Source organism: Anastrepha obliqua, unplaced genomic scaffold (assembly GCF_027943255.1).
Source record: "Anastrepha obliqua isolate idAnaObli1 unplaced genomic scaffold, idAnaObli1_1.0 ptg000009l, whole genome shotgun sequence".
Classification (NCBI taxonomy): Eukaryota; Metazoa; Arthropoda; class Insecta; order Diptera; family Tephritidae; genus Anastrepha; species Anastrepha obliqua.
Genome location: NW_026562178.1, coordinates 3801736 through 3808591, shown reverse-complemented (window position 1 = coordinate 3808591; position 6856 = coordinate 3801736).

The window sequence follows — 6856 nt, the reverse complement described above, 5'->3', positions numbered from 1 at the left end:
AATAAGTATCACTATACTATGGGGGAAATGGCAACTGTTTTCCGAACAGAAGTTTTTGCCATCCTGAAAGTACCCGAATGGATAATCGAGAGGAGATTGAGCGGGAAACAGATTGGAGTTTTCAGTTACAGTCAGGCTGCAATGAAGGCCCTGGAGAACGCGAAGCAAACCTCAAATCGCCGATGGATTGGCCAAGCGTGGATCAGCGGTGCCCCAACAGGATCAGCGGTGCCCCCACAGCGATTATGTAGGCAATCTGCATAAAGAGCGATGGTCCGGTCTGGAACGCTACAGAACTGCAAAGTGTTTTGTTACAAGTCCGAACAGAAAACTGTCAAACTTTCTACTAAAAATTAGAAGGAAAGATATTCGGTTGATGGTCGGCATCATTACAGGACACAACCCATGGGGTCAGCACATGACCACCATTGGAATCATCGAGAACGCGGTATGCCTGTCATGCTTGGAGGAGGCGGATAGAACTGAGCACTTTCTCTGTGAGTGTCATGCCTTTGCTAGAGCAAGGCTTCGAGTATTGGGTTCCGATGTCATGAGAATGAGTAATATTCGTTCTCTAAAACTGGAGGATATTTACAGATGTGCCAAAGAATCTGGAAAATTCTCACAGGACTAACTATCTCTATCTCTGTCTCTATTATTTTCTATCTCTTTCTCTGATACTTTTCTCCTTTCCTCCTTGACTATCCACCCCCTTTCCAGAGCTTTAAATACAATGGGCTTTTTAGCCTGAGTGTTTAGGAGCCACCAAATCTCCTGGTGCTCCTTGGCTCGACCTTTTCAAATTTTCAATTTCAACATATTAGTTAATGAATTCTACGCAGATATCATTGCCTCACAAAAACTAAATCTTCCCCATAATAATACTGTTCATTCATCTAACAATTACATAAGCTACTACAATAGTGTCTGGTATTTCCTGTTTCGCGATCGAAGTTGATATTGGGTACAAACTAACAGTACTCAATTGTTTGATTCTACCACATCAAAATTTCGCAACCAGGGAACTTTCAAATATCCTGAATATTTTCAATACCCCCATTATTCTACTCGGAAACTTTAACGCCTGGAGCCTCCTATATTGTTCTCCCTCCACAACCGGTAGAGGCCAGATTATTGAAGACATGATATTTTCACATAATCTTTTCTACCCACAAGACATTTTCCCATCCAGACATCATACTATCTTTCGCCTCTATTGTCCCCAAGTTATCACCTCGCACTTTATATGAACTTCATAACAACGACCATTTTCCCCTCATCACCTCACTATCTTCCCCCGGTTGGTCACAAATCAAGCCAAAATCAGAATTCCTCACGGACAAGACTGATTGGTTTGAATTTCGTTCGATTGCCTCATCCCTATCAAACAATAGCCCCAGCTGGTAACGCTGAAGTCGAAGCGATAAAAACTATCATTCAATCAGCAGCACATGTAGCTTTACCCCAAAACATCACAAAAAAATATGAAGCAAATCTCCCGTATTGGTCCAACCTCCTAACTGTGCTTAGAAACAATAAAAAACTTTTGTGAGCTAAATATAAAAAAGATAGGACTGACAGAAACCTTGTCAATTATAAAAACTCAGCATTCAGAAAGGAACTAAAAATCGCAAAATATAAATTACTGAAAAGGATTACAGGAAATATTAATCCCGTCTGTTCTCATCGGAGTGCGACGCAATGGGCGAGTTAAAATGTGGGGCCTCCACGGTCGCTCCGATGATATATTTTATAAAAATAAAAAGCACAAAAGCGTGTCAGTATATATTCATTAATATTTTATTTGCAGTATATACATAGATATATGCATAGAATAAATATATATGTACATAGAAATATATATGCAATAGAAATACGTTGCTTACGTATTATTGTGTATGGATTATTATATTAAGTATAATTAATAATTGATAACATATTACCTTTAGCTGGCTGACACGTCCTGATGCTTTGAGTTCTAAAATCGCAGAGAGAGTTATAATTAAAATTGAAGTGAAAGTAACCTCGCCGAACAACGTTTAACACGGTAAACGTTTTAACTGTTCGGCGGGGAAATGCCAGGGTTAACGGCCTTCACGTTGCAGCGACTGGAAACGGTGGTTAGCAACAGTCGGAACGGTAGGCGCAGTTACCATTAGGGTGGCTAAAAAATGTATATTAAATATTCGGGTGTGGCCTAAACATGCCGGCCCCCTTGCGATAAGCAATGATTGTTTTAGGACGGAGGTGTCAGCCAACGTTCGGTATATTGTGGTGAGACATCGGAGGCTGCTGGTGCCGTCTGAAATGCTGTAAAGATGAAATTTCATGTACATGGATAATTATTGCACACAAAAAGTAAATTTATTATATTAAAATTTATTGATTCGTTATGTACAAATCATATTAGGGCCGTGATACCTGGCGAGGTCTAGTCGCCAGTGTACCGTCGCCCGTCCTTTTATTTTGACGCATTATGGTTGCTTGCGCACGTGGTCGAAAAGGCCTGGTTTCCGATCCACGCGCACGCCACCATTCATGCTGCAGCTGAGGTCTGAGAGGCCTCGTCTCCAATCCCCTATCTTCATTGAGGTGGAAAGACCTTGTTTCCGCTCTGCTTGGCGCACCAACGTCCTTCGCGTGCGTGGTCGAAAAGGCCTAGTTTCCGCTCCACGCTCGCGCCGACGTTCGTGCTGTAGCTGGGGTCGAAGAGGCCTAGTCTCCAATCCCCTATCTACGTTGGTACGGAAAGGCCTAGTTTCCGCTGCGGCCACAACTTGGCGCAAAGGCCTAGTTTCCGCTCTGCTTGTTTAGGCGGAAAGGCCTAGTTTCCGCTCTAGACTCAGTCCTTTGTTTTGTTTTTTACAAACAAAGGGATTTTGAATTTAATTTTCCTTTTTTGTTTTTTGTTTTTAAACCGAACATGTGTAGTGTGTGGTGCCTTGGCTGGTCTGTGCTGATCACAGCGAAGGAGAAGAAAAAATAAAATAATATATATATCTTTTGTTAACTAAATATGCACTAGGCATTTTATTTTTTTTTTTGTTATTTGGCCATGAGGAATTTTCATAGCCCTATGAGACAACCTGCCACCCAAAAAAATTAAAATGTACCTAATTGGATACAATCGCATATTAATGTGATTTTAATATGTATGTTCACCGCGAGGGGGTGGGTACATACTAATGATTTTGCAATATTCGCCGCATAGAAGGATCGTGTCTTGGCTATGTGTGGATCGTAACCAAGTACAAGGTGTCCTGCCGTGGCGTACGTGGTATATTTTTTTCCTTTTGTTCTTATTATATTTTGTCTATAATAAGAACAAAATGATAAGCAAAAAAAATTATATGTATATATAAATGTAATTTTGTGTAGCATTTGCATACATAAGTGCATGATGTTAAAAAAACTAATAGTTAGTGTTACTTTACGCACACTATTCCTGGAATGTGGAATCCGATTATAACATTCCTGTAGGGTATTTTTGTTTTTGTTTTTAAAAACTAGTTTCCTTAATGGCTGACTTCGACCCATTTCCTTTTGACACGTGTAGACTGCGGGTCGGGTCCTGGTTTTTTTTGTGTGACAAAGGTGTGTGAATAGTGAATTCGTCAAAAAAAAAAATAATAAGTGACAAATAGTGTGAGTGAGTAGCGTTAGGACTTGACGTTCCTCTGCCCAAGGAAAAAAACGTCGCGCTAAAAAATTTCAGATCGGGCTTTATATTAATTACAAAAGTGTTAAGTGGTAATTTGTTGGCATTTCGGTGTTGCGTGTAAAAAAAAGTCCACGTGTACGCGTTACCAGTGACGGCAATATAGTGAATGGGCCACCCACAAGTAAGCCTTGGACCACGGCAAAGAAAGAGCGCCATCAGAATTTGCGTATGGTTCTCGCATTTGGATCATCATGGAACGAAATATTATATTTTAATTAAATTTTTATGTATATTAAAGGTGAGTTTATTATAAAGTGGAAATTTTAATTTAGTACTAGTAGTGTAGATATGAATATTGAACATTTGTGATTGAAAATTCTAAAAAGAATTAAATCTTTAAAAAATATATATATACGTATATGTTCAGTTTAGCGAAAATTATCACTAGTGCAATTTCAACACCATCAATAAAAAGATATTTGGCAGAATTAGCGCCGCCCTCAACTAGTGATCATAGTGTGAACGAAGCATTATGATTTGAATATTCGTAAGCATGCAACTCTGCTTATCGGACATTTCGCAAAATATACTACCAGCAAAAAGTGAGTGGGCGAATTGCACGCGAAGATACAAAGGTAAGATTATAAAATATATAATTACTAGCAAACCCGGCCCCCTTCGCTGGGCACACTAAAATAGAATAAATATGGTTTAGAACAGAAAATTTATGGTTTTCATATTATTTATTTCTTTATTCTTTACTAGCAAACCCGGCCCCCTTCGCTGGGCACACTAAAATAGAATAGATATGGTTTAGAACAGAAAATTTATGGTTTTCATATTATTTATTTCTTTATTCTTTACTAGCAAACCCGGCCCCCTTCGCTGGGCACACTAAAATAGAATAGATATGGTTTAGAACAGAAAATTTATGGTTTTCATATTATTTATTTCTTTATTCAAGCGCTTTGGCATAAACAATATTTTTTGTTTTTCTTTTTGTTTTTGAGTAAATATAAAATATAAATCGAAAATCAGGAAAAAAGAAGATTGTTTTTAAATTTCAAATCAACGCATATGAATAACTAAGAAACAATCGTCTTTTTTCCTGATCATCCATGAATTTTTCGTTTCAATTTATATGTTTTATTAAGCATTGGAGCTTTTTTAACCATTGTCCATTTATATTTTTCAAAAACAAAAACGAAAAAAATTTCATTCACACATAATCTCATTCGGATTTCCCATTAAATTCTCAAATTTCGTAAGAAGTTATTCACTGTTCCAAAATCCACTCCAAAAAAATTCACAAACAATTTTTACATATTGCACTTACGTTTTTTCCTTATGGCATCCAAATCAGAAAGAAATATTGACACATTGTAACTCACACTGTCAATTTGACAGTTCAGTTCCGCCCCAAGCGGTAAAACAGTAAGCGACATTATGGCTGGTTCAAACGAACGCTGTACCCGTTGCCAGTGCTCCGAATTACAACCAAACTTTACGAAACCCATTTACAATACTTACTTAACAATGTGCGTAAGTTTGGTTTAATTCGGTTCAAAGACACGGCGGCTCCACGTTTGCGCATATATTTCGAGACCCAAGTCATCAATAGGTATGAAAATTACCCCGTATTAAAGCACTTATCAACAGCTTTGATTTGATACCCATATTGTACATACACAACCAAAGGTTACCCGGGTCCACATTTTGACCTATATCTCGAGACCCCAGTCACGGAGTGGCATGAAAAATACTCTGTACTAAAGCATTCACCAACAGCTTCAATTTGATATCCATATTGTACAAACACATTCTAGGGTCCACGTTTTGGTCTCTATCCCGAGACCCTAGTCACGGAGCGGCATGAAAAATACTCTGAACTAAAGCATTCACAAACAGCTTCCATTTGATACCCATATTGTACATACACGTCCGAAGGTTACCCGGGTCCACGTTTTGACCTATATCTCGAGACCCTATCTACCAATAGGTATTCAAACTATACGGAAATCATCTTCAATACCTCCTTAACAATGTGTGTAAGTTTGGTTTAATTCGGTTCAAAGACACGGCGGGTCCACGTTTTGGCATATATTTCGAGACCCTAGTCATCAATAGGTATGAAAATTACCCCGTATTAAAGCACTTATCCACAGCTTTCATTTGATATCCATATTGTACAAACACATTCTAGGGTCCACGTTTTGGTTTCTATCTCGAGACCCTAGTCACGGAGCGGATGGGAATACTCTGAACTAAAGCATTCACCAACAGCTTCCAGTTGATACCCATATTGTACATACACATCCGAAGGTTACCCGGGTCCACGTTTTGACCTATATCTCGAGACCCTATCTACCAATAGGTATCTAAACTATACGGAAATCATCTTCAATACCTCCTTAACAATGTGTGTAAGTTTGGTTTAATTCGGTTTAAAGACACGGCGGGTCCACGTTTTGGCATATATTTCGATACCCTAGTCATCAATAGGTATGAAAATTAACCCGTATTAAAGCACTTATCTACAGCTTTCATTTGATATCCATATTGTACAAACACATTCTAGGGTCCACGTTTTGGTCTCTATCTCGAGACCCTAGTCACGGAGCGGATGGAAATACTTCGAACTGAAGCATTCACCAACAGCTTCCATTTGATACCCATATTGTACATACACATCCGAAGGTTACCCGGGTCCACGCTTTGACCTATATCTCGAGACCCTATCTACCAATAGGTATCCAAACTATACGGAAACCATCTTCAATACCTCCTTAACAATGTGTGTAAGTTTGGTTTAATTCGGTTTAAAGACACGGCGGGTCCACGTTTTGGCATATATTTCGAGACCCTAGTCATCAATAGGTATGAAAATTACCCCGTATTAAAGCACTTATCAACAGCTTTCATTTGATACCCATATTGTACATACACAACCAAAGGTTACCCGGGTCCACGTTTTGACCCATATCTCGAGACCCCAGTCACGGAGCGGCATGAAAAATACTCTGTACTAAAGCATTCACCAACAGCTTCAATTTGATATCCATATTGTACAAACACATTCTAGGGTCCACGTTTTGGTCTCTACCTATAGGCCCTAGTCACGGAGCGGCATGAAAAATACTCTGAACTAAAGCATTCAGCAACAGCTTCCATTTGATACCCATATTGTACATACAC